The following is a 15011-nucleotide window of genomic DNA, read 5'->3' as shown; positions in this document are numbered from 1 at the left end:
GCAATTGTGACCCCCCTTTGGAAGGAATGAAAAAAAATGTTACGGTGAAACATCGCGAACGGAAATGTGAAAAGTGAAAAAACAGGTGAAAACACATCGTCAGTGTAAGTGTAGAGCTCCTATCTTCGAGATAAAATATACTGCTAATAAAGACTATTACAGAAAAATTGCTGATTTTTATTTTAAAGATATCACAACCGATTAATATCTCTTGACTGTTCTGTGGAATCGTTATTTTTGTATTATAAAAAACCTCAAAAAAAAAATCTGTTTTCCAGATCAATTTTGATACATGTAAATCGGCGAAAATGTCAATGGTTGGGATGGCACCAGCGATGGAAGAATTTTCATCAAAAGAAATTCTTTTGACTAATACACTTGCAGGTGTAACGTCACACATGCAAAAAAGACCTGTCAGTGTTCGTTGATGAAAAATGTTTGTAAAAATAACGAAATAACACAATTTGAATGGTGCTAACAATGATAATACAATAAATTTCAAAACATTTGGTTTCATCGTTGCATTGACATAGCTATTTGAAGAAAACCGTTTCAAAAAACGGCTCAAATTTTTTATGAAGATCATTTTCGGCCATGGCCAATTTCGTGAAATCGCGATGGTTATCTGCAAACCCCTTATGATTATTCATCAATATTTTTGTAATTGTCTGCCCAACAATTTTGTAAAACGTATTACACTCTAAAAAATAAGCCTGCACAGTTAGAAAAAAGTTGTTCTAGATGAAAAAATGACTCTTCTGGGAAAAGGCAGATTTGAAAAGTACATTAAATTTCCCTTAAAATGATATGTTCCACAAATTTGTACAGTTGTGTAACGGAAAATGACAGAGGTTTAAAAACTTGTTTAGTGTTTTTTGATGAAAAATAGGTTTTTTTCTGAATTTTGAGTAAGCCATCAAATCGGGCGTCTATTTTTCTATAAAATTTCTATCTTATCGCCATTTCAGGCTGCAAATTATTGAAAAACACCTCTTTTTTAGCATGTTCAAAAATGAAAGGGGCCGTACCGTCACGAGAAAATCAAAAAACGGACCTCAAAAGTAACCTTTTAGGACAAAGTTTCACGCAAATCGAAGAGGGGTCGGGGCAAATGCTGTGTGAGTTGGCATCCTCCAGTTTTTTGACAATCCTCAGTTTTTAATTTTTTTTTATAAAAAAAAACAAAATTTCAAAATCGGGCTCACAGCACACGGGATATGTCTTCAGAGTCTTCACGCCAAATTTCAGGCAATTTGGTCAATCAATAGCCATTTTCATGCTAAGTTTAAAAACCGTGACATTTGATTATCAAATTGATTTGATTACTTCAAATTGGCCCTTAGTAAGGTTTTTTTTAATGTTTCATTCTTAAAAAAGGATTTATATTATTGTTTAACTAAGTTTATAAACTTTGAATAAAATGTACATGAATTTGTAGTTTAGTAAAAATAACAAGTTTGATCAATATTAATTAAATATTGATTTTTTTTTATAAAAATATCAATGTTTGATGCCACCAAAACCAACTTTATTGCAAGATTTAAAAATATTACAAATTTACTAAGAAACTTAGTCTGCTCAATGCGTATAAATCGGATGAAATGTTTGAAATTTGTTGATTTGAAATTTTCCATTATATAACATTATACATATAAATTTTATAACATTTTCCGAATTGAAATCATTTTCATTAAGAAAAACATGTTACTTGGTGTTGAAATAATCCTATTTATCAATGTTTCCATAATTATTGATAACTAATTTTTAAAACTTCTAGAAATAAGTTGAAAATCATTTCTTGAGTAAGTGTTCAATCTTGAGAAGTGTTCGATCTTTACCAAGCTCGTATTCGTATTTTTCATTTTGTTAATATATCTTTAACCTATCAATCTCACCCTGGCTATCGTTGTCATCCTGGTTTACGGTAATTTTAACTTATTTTATTTTAAATTAGGCTTGACCTTTTTTTCAATATTTGATATTTTAGGGTATTTTTTTGTGTTGTTTAAAATGGTTTCCTTTCCTCTTACTATCCCCCATCTGGAGGAACTGTTAAGCGACGAGCAGCTTTAATTTTAAATTATCTACACATTTTCTTTCCGCCTTTTTGGCTCCAGAACGGACAATCAGATTACACTGGAACTTTACATGAGTGAGCAGTGTGTCATCAGCAGCCAGAAGAAAATGTCCTCTTTGGCGCTGTCCCAACACTTATTTTTAATTGCTTATCGTTCCGCTAAACTGCCTCTCCCGTTTCTGAACTCAATTTTCACGCTTTAAACAATCATTTCATTTTTCTCACCACACGATGACCAAATCCCATGGTTAGAATTTCCCGGAAAATTCAAGCACACATTTCAAGATGTGACACTTTCCAACCGTGACGTCAACGTTCTTCTAAAACTGGTGACGTCGAACGTCCGAAATAAAACCATGCCTCAACCATGCTTCCTCAATCTGCTCGAACTTTCCTCAAAAAAAAGTGATTGCCATCCTAGTTTACTCAACGACCAAGTGCAAGTGAGATTTCCCACCCTTCGAGAGAGAGCTGCGTGTAGGCAGACTTAAATTGTCCACTCCAAATGAAGATGTCACTGCGAGGTTGAATCACCTTCTGCTCCTCCCACATGTGGGTTGCGATTTTCCTTGAAAAGAATTTTCCCCGAAATGCAGACTCGAATTTTCACGCATCGGCTACACACACAGCCAAGAAAAACCAAATTATTGTTCATAAATTGGACGCGTAAACATCAATAAATCATTCGCAGTCTGTAGAAGGATCGTGAGAAAAAAGCGAATTGCCACGGTCGGTACATTAAATCGCAGTAAAAATCGTTTGAAAAGAACGCCGCCGCTACTGAGAACCAAAGACAGAATCAAACAAACAGGAAAAGTGTGTGCGGAATGAGCCGTCATTAGGAGAGATGTACGAATTTGAGTGATGTTTTGCGATCAGAGCTCGGAGATGAAGATGATTTCGGGAAAATAATGATGAGATTGATGTAAATAAATAGAAGCGAAGCGGTTGGATTTGGAACTGCTGTGCCATCTGTTACATTTGTCGTTTAAGATTTAAACTAATTTAATTACTTTATTTAACATGAAGCATAAAATAAAAAAAAATGTCTAAATAACCTTCATAGATTTTCAAACAGTTTTTCAACAACCGGTTAAATTAACAAAAAATACCATTCAAGTTGATAATCGTCTACAATTTTATACTTAGCCTTGACATAGTTGGAATGTTTTTGCCTGAATAAACTATCGAGTTACAACAGTCTGCTCAACTTGCATGTATGTGGGCAAATTGCGAGTGTGTCACAAGTCCTTATCAAAATGCCTTAAATTTAAGTCTGCTTCTAGTTTAAATTACATCCAAAGACGCAGACGTGAGCATTCTAAATAAACTAAACAAACATAACACCCTGGATTCCTGAAAGATCTAGAGGTTTCAAGTTCATTAATATTCATGACACAATCACACTATGGCAGATATAGTGCAGACTTGATGATTTGAAGTCTACACACTTGGTTTTTTGAAAAATCGGTAATGTTTTGTACGATGAACAACAATGAATTTGAAAATCAAAGTTTTTACCGAATTCGATGATTTTTAGTTTACCGAACTGTTCGGTAGTTGAAAATTTGCAAATTTTTAGCGAAGTCAAAGTTTGTAAGTGATTATTATTTCCGTAGTAACAGTTCAAAAGGGCGAATCTGCGTTTGTAAACAAGCAGTTTATCCCTTTTGCTCAAGTGACAGTTCACGTAAAGTAAGAAGGGGATAGACTGCTTGTTTCCAAATGCAGATTCGCCCTATTGAACTGTTACTACGGATTTGTTTAAATCAAAATTGAAATTTATCTGAAAAAAAAACAAGATAATTTAATTTGAATTTAATGTCAAGAAAGTAATTAAAGTGAGTTCCAAAATATTCTGGGCCTTTTAAAACCGATTTTAATTACTTTTTTGTACATACCGCGGACAATCGTCGAAATTTCCATTACACCTTTATCCCATTACCTACTGGACAATCAAGAGCACATTTTGGTTGCTGGTATTTGCACAAGTAATACCAAAATTTGGTATTTTCATGCCATTTTTAGTGCAGCAGTTGCAGTTAGTGAAAAAATGGAAATGATTCATATGCAACAGCCAAATCTAATCACCTGATGATTCCATGTTGTTCTTAGCGATATTCTTCACCACATTGAATGCATGTTTCATTGATGAACGGCCTGTGCTTGAAGTTCTTGAAGCTTCTGAAAAATAACAAGATTGAAAAATAAGTGTTATTAAAATGAAACTGGATTGAAATTCACCAAAATTCAATAATCTGTCGATTGACTCGTTTTTCAAAGTATTTGGTATTTCGCAATCCAAAGGTCGTCAGTTCAAACACTGGGGTGGAAGGTTCCTTGGAGTAGAAAGAGGTTTGGGTGCTCTCCCCATTCAAGCCTTCGGACTCCTAGGTTCGAGCAGAAACTTGCAATAGAGACCTCTAAAGACCCGGGGGTCGTTAATGTGGATGGTTTGATTTTTTTTGGGTATATTAAAAAAAATGAAAATCATCTTTAACATTTTTGGGTTTCAAGTCATGTGTGTGTGTGTGTGCAACCAACCAAACGGGACCACGCGGCCACTTCTTACAAATTGAGTTGTTTCCATGTATTTTTAGATCTACATTCTATACATGCAAATAACTCGCATAGGCATTTGGAAGGTGTTAGCTCTGCCGAGCTTCGGTGACCCATTTCTACGCTGGCTAGCCGAGCGCGAGGTACTTCAGCTTTGTCGACAAGCCCCGCCCTGAAGAACGTTTGCACCAATCGGGTTCAAACGTTATTTAGAACTTCCGAACCCTTGTCAAATGGACAAGGACCCAGCGCGTATATAGTTGGTAGCAACAGTATTCCTAATTCCAGTTATAGCTCATCAAGTCGCGATGGCCTAGTGGTTAGCATTTTTGCTTACCAATCCAAAGGACGGGGGATCGAACCCCGACTCGAGCGACTTTGATTTTTCGTTCATGTTCAGAGTTTCAAGATTTATATTTCCTATACTTTCTCGTTGGGAGCAGATGGGAATCGAACCCAGGACCATTCGCTTACAAAGCGAACACCGTAACCAGTCAGCCACGGCCGCTCCTATTTTTGGGTTTCAAGTCATTTTAGCGCAAAATTAAAAATCTCGTCAAAATTTATAGAACATTTAACATGGTTTCAGAGGAATTTGATGAAACACTTCAATACCAAAACAATACCAAAATGTGCCATCCTGACTTAGAAAATTTTCCACAATTTCAAGTCATTTCTTTAGGGGGTATATCAAAAATGTTTAAAATCAAGTTAGAAATTTCCGGTTTTTAATGGAAGCATTTGCTTTGAGACATAATTTTAGCGCAAAATTTATTATTTTGTCAAAATTGGTCAAAATTTTCCCATGATTTCAGAGAAATTTGATAATTTGATTTGATAAAATACTGTAATACCAAAAGAATACCAAAATGTGGTGTTCGACCATTGACAAATTCTGCATTTTTGCAATATCAAAACAATACCCTAAATTGGTATGATGCCACATTTGGCTCTTGCATTATCCTTAAGACCCCACCCGTGTGGATCAATCGGACCGCGCACTGGCTCACAATCCAGAGGTTGCTGGTTCGAATCCCGCGGCGGGCGCTCTAAAAATTCTTTGTGTAAATATGGGTATTCGGCGCCGTCGCTCCGTGCCATACTCTAGTACACTTAGGAGCCCAGAGCGGCGAAGTCCTTGTAGTTAAAAAGGAAGACACTAGTGGTTGGTACTATCAAAGGTGGCCGACAGCTATAAAGTCAACTTCGTTTTATCCTTAAGACAAATTTTAAAGGGTCCAAAAATACTAAAATTTGGTATTGTACCAGAGAAAGGTATTATTACGCATTTCCCTTGTTATTTACCCATGCTCGGGTTGAGGCCAAGAAAGCCATTAAAGTGAGTTAAACATGCAGAAGCTTTTTAAAAACTTCTCACCTAGAGAAAAAAAATTCTGAATCATCCAAATTGGATGAAATTTTAATGGTCATAAGTTATCATTCTATAAAAACTGGTATAAGCAAGGTACAAAAATTGCATCGTTGCAAAGAAATTTTGAAGACAAAAATTAGTGATGCTCTGGAATAACCATGGGCGTTAGGTGGTTAAGACGATCTTTTATATGGGACAATTAAAAAAATCACGTGGATACTTGAAAAAATAAACCCCCTCCTTACTATGTTGGAAACTTGTCCATAAAACAGAGTAGAGCGCACCTAATGACAATCAATAATTCACCGGTGACCATACAATATTTCGAATTCTATCTGTTAACCAAAAGGTACCCTTCAATACGTGCTGTTAGAATTTAACTACCTCAATCCATTTGCCGGGACCGTGGTGTAGGGGTAAGCGTGATTGCCTCTCACCCAGTCGGCCAGGGTTCGATCCCAGACGGTCCCGGTGGCATTTTTCGAGACGAAATTTGTCTGATCACGCCTTCCGTCGGATGGGGAAGTAAATGTTGGCCCCGGTCTGAACTAGAGGTTACGTCGATAGTCCAGGTGTAGGAGTCGTCTCCCTGGGTCCTGCCTCGGTGGAGTCGCTGGTAGGCAGTTGGACTAACTATCCAAAGGTCGTCAGTTCGAATCCCGGGGTGGATGGAAGCTTAGGTGTAAAAATAGGTTTGCAATTGCCTCAACAATCAAGCCTTCGGACACCTAGTTTCGAGTAGGAATCTCGCAATCGAGAACGCCAAGGCAATGCTGTAAAGCGAATAATTTGATTTTTGAATTCATTTGCAACTCAAGAACCAGTCAATTGCTTTGAAAAATGAAGTGCGTACTTTTGCTACATGGGGCAAAAAGATTTTTCGCTTATTTAATGTAGAGCGAATAATTTGATTTGATTTTTGAATGTACACAAGCTAATTTTCAACTAGTTTAAAATTTTACGCTGTTTTTTACCCCAAATAAAAATAAATATATGGTAAATTGCCTTATTTCAACTAAGAATTACATATTATAATGTAACAAAAATTACTTCTTGGCGGGCATTCAGAGGTTTTTTTCCGATGTGCATACTGAACCCAAATCCTAAATATGAGCTTGATTTGACGTACCAGAAGCTGGCCTTTGCATTTGAATTTCGAATGGGATTTAACCCGTAAAAAGATTTTTTTTTCCAAAACTATATTTCCTTGATTTGAATTTAGCAGGCTTAGAATTACACTTCACACTCCATTGTCCAAATTCATCATTATGCAAATTACTCATTTTACTGTTGAGTAGTTAAGACATTGAATTTTAAGCATCTTATTTTTTAAAGATCAAAATATTTAAAAAACGTATATTTAGGAACTGAAATATATTAAACAACAACTTATTTTTTACTCGCTGCATACCACCCCTTCTGTTTTTTATCGCTCGCTTTTTCGCATAACCGCTGAATTCGCGAAACAAAAGTTGGTAAAACTGAGCAAAAGACTTCTCTCCCGATATGATGCACGGCAGCAGCAGCAAAGAAAAGTGAAACCATTTTTTCACTGACTACGAATGCTGCCAATACCTCGAGGATGGGAAAATATCATGGGAGTATAAAAATTTGGTCTTTTATTTTATATTATTCTAAAAAATTTAAGCCAGATTTAGTTGGAAAATTACCAACCATCACATCACAATTTGTTCTTCAGGCAAAACCATTATACCTAGAGGTGGGCAAAAAAAGAGCGAGCCGCTCAAAGAGCCGGTTCATTTAAAAGAGCGAACGAACCATGGCTCACAAAAAACGAACCGCGGTTCTTTTTTAAACTCCGGTCTTTTGAAATAACCGTTCCTAGATGGAATAATTTTTAAACTTGTTTTAAATATAATTTATTGAATTTCCAACAAATTGTAGTGTTAAATTTGATTTACAATACTTGGTGTACTTTTTTAAGTACTTTAGGATAAAAAACGGCAGGTTAAAGAGGGGCTATTTCCCGATATTTTCAGAGCTAAATCGTTGTATTTCATTGGGGTATCTATAGCAACTTTCTCATCAATATATATTGTAATACTCTCAGTAGCATTGATGTCGATATTTGAAAACCACTTAATAGTTTCCAAGCTTATATTTTCAGTTATACTTTTTAAATTATTACCAAAACTCTACTAAAAGCTAAGAGATTTTAGAAAAAAATTAAATCCTCTTGTCCGAAACAACTTCAGCGTTTACAGACTTTATCGGTCAAATCAGAATGTAGAAAAGAGTTAACAGAATAATTTTTTTAAATAAAATACCGGCATTAGTTCAAATTTAAAAAATAAACGCAATTTTAAAAATAATAGCAATTTCTCCAAAATCCTAGATTTAAGTTTGGATGTCAATTATTCGAACGTTTAGGTTCGAGTGGAAATTTTGTCATAGAGACCGCCAAGACCAATGGTTTTCAAGGGCATCTTCTCGTTTTAAGTAAATTTATATAATTCCAATGTGAGATAGCATTAAAAATCACACAATTCCTTAAAAATATCCTTTTCACCCATATTTTGAAAAAGAGCGAAAGAGCCGTTCAAAAGAGCGGCTCTTTTTAATGAGCGAACGAAAATGTGCGGTTCCTAAAAAAGAGCGGTTTTGCCCACCTTTAATTATACCATTATATAACCCATCTTGAAATTAAAAAATGACTTGAAATGTTTGATCACGCTGGAGAAATTAAATGTCGATCTTGGCCCAATTTAGAAGGTCAGGTCATTAGGACATTCCAGATTAAGAAGTCAACATCCTCAAGTTGTTAGACAAAAATACCAGTACAATAGAAACATTATGATCAGAAGCATATCAATACCGAAATCTGGTAACTTACTTTAATTTTAGTTTCAGTTGCTATTGATTGAAGATTTTGAAGAACATATCTGGAGTTTTTTTTTAAAAAAAAAGGTCCAATAAACCAAATTTCCAGTTTTTGCTTTTTGGGTGTTTTTGAAAACGCCTTGTCAGGGGTATTAAAAAACACCCAAAAAGCAAAAACTGAAAATTTGCTTTATTGGACCTTTTCAAAAAAAATCTCAGATATGTACCAAGGTGATATATAGGGCCTTAACCTCCCTTGTTATATTCCCCTACTCGGGACAAATCCAGCTGCACAGCGGAATCGCCAATGTAGTGGTTGTATACAAGGGTCTCTGTTGTATTCCCCTGTGGAACCCATGTGGAGAGCAGAACAACCAGTCAGTCAGTCAGTTAGTCAGCCAGAAACCAGTTGAACCGAGCGAAATCGGCCGTGTTCGTTCGTTTCGTCGCGACAGAAAACCAAAGTTCGTTGAATAGAGGAGAATGGTCAGAACCAAAACAAAAATATTGCACGTTATTACTGCCAGCTAACTGCCGATGCTTAACTCTCACGTTCCGGCGCTCGATGTCTCATAGCTGGTGGAAGCTGGCGTAGAAGTTTGCTGAGCAGCTCAGTTTAGTCCGAACCGGCACCGTGTGAACATCTCGCGCGGTTGATCTGATAGGTGGATATTCGAGGCATCTTGGGAGACAGTATTGTGCGTTTTGATGAATTTATAAACATCATTTTCGTGGATTGCTTTGTTTGTTGTTTGTGGTCTACCCAGGGATTCCGCGTGTGCGTTAGCGAGATGAAGATTCAAGGCCAGTGAACCATTGAGAATACGCTGTTAATTGTTGTTACCATCCGTCGTAATTACCGACGGAATTTATCGCCACCAAGTGTCGCGCGTATGTTCCGGTCCGGTGTGTCCGCGATTGGTGCGTCTCCTTCAAAGAAAAAAATAACCAAGTAGGACACACCAAAGTTGTTTTTCAACGTGGTCGCCACGACGTCGCCGACCATGCCGAAGATGAGATCCGCCAACTGCTGCTGGAGTGAGTTCGGTGCAGGTCGTCTGTGACAAACCCGTAAAGTGTCTGTGTTGTGTGTCCTCCGTGAGTGTTTTCCGTGCAAAAATAGAACGTCAAGAACACGTCGTCATCAACTTGTACCAAGGACTACCAATTTCCCGTTCAGTGTGACCCAAATTCCTGCACAATGACTCCAACCCAGGAGCACCCCCGAATCCCGCCTCCGGTAAGGCCCCGGATTAGCATTACGGTGCCACCGGCCTACATGATGCCCCAACAGCACCATCAACCTGTCTCGGCCCAGTACTCGCCGGCGCACTACTTCCAGCAGTTCCAGCAGCCCGTTGGCGTGATCCCGACGACCCCCGGGTCACGAATATCGGTCACCCAGGACCCCAACCAGCCGCAAGGTCCACCCGACTATCCGGACTACTACTCGATGTATCCGGCCAAAGCCGGGGAGTTTATGTTCAAGCAGTTTGAGGGCTTTAGGGACTTTACGTACAATACGGCCAAGTCGGGTCTTGGGGTGGGTGAGAAATCGGTGTTTTGGTTGTACACGAAAATTACCAAGTGGTCGCGGAATTGGTTCACTCACATTTTTCTGTTCCTGATGCTGTTCCTGTACAGTGTGGCCGGGGCGGCGCTGTTTATTGCGGTGGAAGGTAAGAGGAAGAGAGAGTTTTGCTACTTTGCATGATTTTCGTTAATGCTGGTGTTGTTTGGCGTGTTTTCTTGTACCGAGATAATTAGAGGGGTAAATTTGCATGGTTCTAAAGCGTGCAGACGTTTGGCTTGGCATTTGTGACGTAATTGCAGTTGCTTTTTTTATAAGTGTATTGTTGATTGCTTGGAATAGTTAAATCGAAAAATATAATGTTTTTTTTAGCTTGATTAGTAAAATTGATAATTTTTTTGGAATTTGAAATTTCGTTTATAAAAATTCAAAGAGTCTAGTACTAGAATATTTTTTATGAAAAGACAACCAATTACTTCTAAAGTTTTTTTTTAAGTAAAGCTTTTTGAAAGTCGGCTATCGTTGGGCATTTAAAAGGTCATATCTCAATAAGGCTGGTACAAATTTAATTAAAAGTTGTGATCCCTCCCCCCTCCCCACAAAGTCGGCTCGAAAAATCGGAGGGCTTAAAATAAATGTTTTCTGAAAAGTATGAATTCTCTATGGAAATTTTAGTGCAATCAACTGAATTTACAATGTACAAAACCGCAAAACGTTTTTTTTTTGTTAAATCATTCATTTGGTTTTTATTGAAAAATTGAAATTCTGGCTTGAAATTTCAACTCTTGCTTACTTTTTTGAAAGGTCCTTTGTACATAGGAAACCCATGGCGTATTGGTTATTTTGAAAAAGAATCCTAGAATTATATTTTTTTCATTTTTTTTTTGCAACAGTGTTTTTGATAAATAGTTACGTTCAAAATGCTTTTTTTATAGTTTTTCTTGTTTAAATCAGATTTGAACTGTTCATAATTAATAAAATTTGTTCTATTGAAATGTTTATAAATCTAAAGATTTTTTTTTCGAAATTAGTTTTGTCTTCTTCTAGTGGAAAATTGTCCAAAGAATCGGCAAATGCAATCCGTTTTGTGATTCGAACTCATTTTCATTGAGAAAACATGGTACCTTGAGAGAATTTGGATAATTATATGCATGCACATTTTCTTAATTAACTTAATTTTTAACTTTTTCAAAATTTTATGAAATCTTCTTAATTTGAACACTTCTTTACCATGGTCAGTATGATTCCAAACCATTCCATACGTATTTAATTTGCTCTCTTTATTTTTCGTAAAAATCTCAAACCTATTAAAGTTACGGTATTATTTTTTGATGTACACTACAATATCAAAAATATTAACCCACTATATTTTATCATCTTTTTTTAGCATATTTTTTCAGATAATCAACAGATCACCTAACATCTTAAAATGGAAAATAAAAAATGAGATTTTTTTCATTATTGAACATAAAAATGTGATGAATATTTTCAAAGATATCGTTGTTTGGCAGATAAGGGTTAAATGAAACCTTCAAATGTTACGGAAAATATTATAATGTAAAATGTGACACATTTTTGTTCTTAAAAGAGCATGCACTTGGAATCTCTAATCTGAAAAGGCGTTAACGCGTAGAAGTTATGTGATGAATTCTATTTTTTTTTTGAATTTATTTAGCCTTAGACCAATTCCAGCCCAAAACAGGAATTTTTAGGTACTTTGTTCTCGACCCTCTACGATTTCAATGAAACTTTGTACACATGTTATCCTACGCTTATGTAAGCCATTTTTGTGTATATGGAGCCAGTTTCACTCGATAATGACATTTGAGAAGGGCGTAAGTGTTTTAAATATTTTTGTATTTCGTAATTTAAATATTTCTGTATCTCGAAGCCGTTGCATCGTATCAAAAAATGGTCAAAGACAAACTTGTAGGAAATTTGACGGGCTTTCTGAAAAAAATACACTGAAAAAAAACTCCACTTTTATGAGATTTTATGATTTTTATGTTTAAAAGTCAAATTTGAAGGACAGCCCACGTTTTTTTTTTCGTTCAAAATTTTTGTGAAAATAGCCTAAGATGTTACAAAAAGAAAAATGCAAAAATCATTGACTGAAACTTTTTTTTTAAGTGCTCTAAAAGTCAAAATTTTCAAAAACCGAATACGGGAATCGATTCTCTAGAAAATTTTACATGAAAGTCAGTAAATGATTTTTGTATTTTTTCAGGTGAGTTGCTCCATCCTGCATTTTTCGTGAGTCTTTTTGTAATATCTTAGGCTATATTCACAAAAATTTTGAACGAAAAAAAAATCGTGGGCTAACTTTTAAATTTGACTTTTAAACTTAAAAATCATATCTCAGAAAAGTGGCGTGTTTTTTTCTTTCAATGATTTTTTTCAGAAAGCCCGTCAAATTTCCTACAAGTTTGTCATTGATAGGTACTCATATTGCAAATTATGAAAATTTGAGTATTTTTGGAAAAATACGGTATTTTGCGAACAGTTATGTGTCCTTTTTGCCTTTCTTACAAAAGAAAGGTTTAAGGTTTGCTTTTGGAAAAATGCTTTTCTCAGAAATCTTAAAAAATTCGTGCACGGCGAGGATTCGTCCCAGGAAAAAATCCTATTACTAAATTGAAGGAATAGATGCACTCTTTCGATTGAATTTTGGCCCGAAACCCGGAACTCAAAGTCTGATTTTTGAGAACTCTTTTTCTGAAATACATGAGTGATGTATGTATCCACTCTTAAAAATTTGTGTCTTCCATCACTGGAAAACCGCTCGTAAAACCCACAATTTTTATAAGTAAGATCTATAGCCGTGGGGTCGGAGACGAACATTTTATTTTTTGATTCACAATTTTCGACCAGTAAATGTGGTCAAAGCCATTTTTAGAGGTATTTTTTGGACTATTTTACAGATAACACTATCAAATTAAAAGAATTCAGTTTCAAACAAAAAGCCATTCGAAAACATGCGCCATAAACTGCTTGGGCCCAAAATTTGAAGCTTTTCCAGTTTAAAGTTGAAGTTTTCTGATTTAAACTTACTACATTTCAAAATATATTCTTAGTAAAAGCTTTTAAAATTTAACATGATATGGTTGAATTAATCGATTTTAGAAAGATTTAAAAAATGAGTTATCGTCCATTATCGGCGATAAGATTATCGCCGATAGAATCATCAAAAAACGATAACGGTAGAACTATCGTTATCGTTATCGAGCATCGATAATTTTATCATTAACAACCTTGAACGATACCAATATAAAATAAAATAAAATAGTTACCCTGACCTACTCACCCTTTTCCCTAAGCAAAAACATTCCTCAAACCAATCCACATATTGCACCCATATGATCCTCAAACTCTGCCAATTCGAATAACCCAAATGCATCCAACCGTCGTCGACGTCAAAAACTGACTCTGACATGCCGGCGAGCCGCAGTTCGCTTCGTTCCGTTTGTCCGGATGGCACCAATTTCTATATTTATTTATTTTTCATCGTTTTTCTTCAATATTTTTCGGTTAATCATTTTCTAAAATTATCCTCTTCCGAGACTAGGCTAATAATAACGCTCACTCACACACACATTAGTACCCACATTTGCATAATAGTTGCAAAGTAAGTAATGTAATGTTGTCTCGTGTTTTTTCGCGGTTCGTTTCAATTTGGCCGAAACGAGTCCATTATTTCCACATTCATTAGCGATTTTCGCTCATTTTTCTCGCGCGCGCAACGTCGTAATCCTATCTCCCTTGAGTTTTTCTTTAGTTTTTTAGCCAACTTTCTCACCTGGCTGAAGTTATCCTGGACGGTTATCCTACGGCCGCTAACGGCGGCCATCTTTATGGCATCCAGGATAACTTCTGGTTATCCTACGGCCGATTATGAAAAATAAAAATGATTAAAGGAAGTAAACATTATTTAAACAATTGCAAGGCTCAGTGTTAAAAAAATATAAAAATGAAAAACAAATAAAGATTAATGATGCAAAATTCAAATTTACAAAAAAAAAATCTGAAAAACCTAAATGCTCCCAAAAAGAAAAATGAATGAATGAAAATAAAAATTCAAATCCTCGTTGGGCCAGCTATGAGGGGTTAATACAATTATTTTAATAATGCAGAAAATGATTACCTAGTTCTACAAGCATGTTTTTCAATTCGGCATGCTGGCCAAGTAATTTAAAAAATGTTTTCTGAACATATTTTAATAAAATTTGGAATGAATTCAAAGAAATTCTCAAAGAACCTCGTAGGGCCAGCTATGGGGAGTTGATAAAATTATTCTAAAAATGTAGAACATTATTTCCAAGTCCTACAAGCATGGTTTTCAATTCGGCATGCTTGCCAAGTAATTTTAAAAATGTTTTCAGAACATATTATAATAAATTTGGAATAAATTCAAAGAAATTCTCAAAGAACCTCGTAGGGCCAGCTATGGGGAGTTGATAAAATTATTCTAAAAATGTAGAACATTATTTCCAAGTCCTACAAGCATGTTTTTCAATTCGGCATGGTTGCCAAGTATTTTTAAAAATGTTTTCTGAACATATTTTAATAAAATTTGGAATGAATTCAAAGAAATTCTCAAAGAACCTCGTAGGGCCAGCTATGGGGAGTTGATA

The sequence above is a fragment of the Culex pipiens genome, chromosome 2 (assembly GCF_016801865.2).
Source record: "Culex pipiens pallens isolate TS chromosome 2, TS_CPP_V2, whole genome shotgun sequence".
Classification (NCBI taxonomy): Eukaryota; Metazoa; Arthropoda; class Insecta; order Diptera; family Culicidae; genus Culex; species Culex pipiens.
This window is presented reverse-complemented; position numbering follows the sequence as displayed.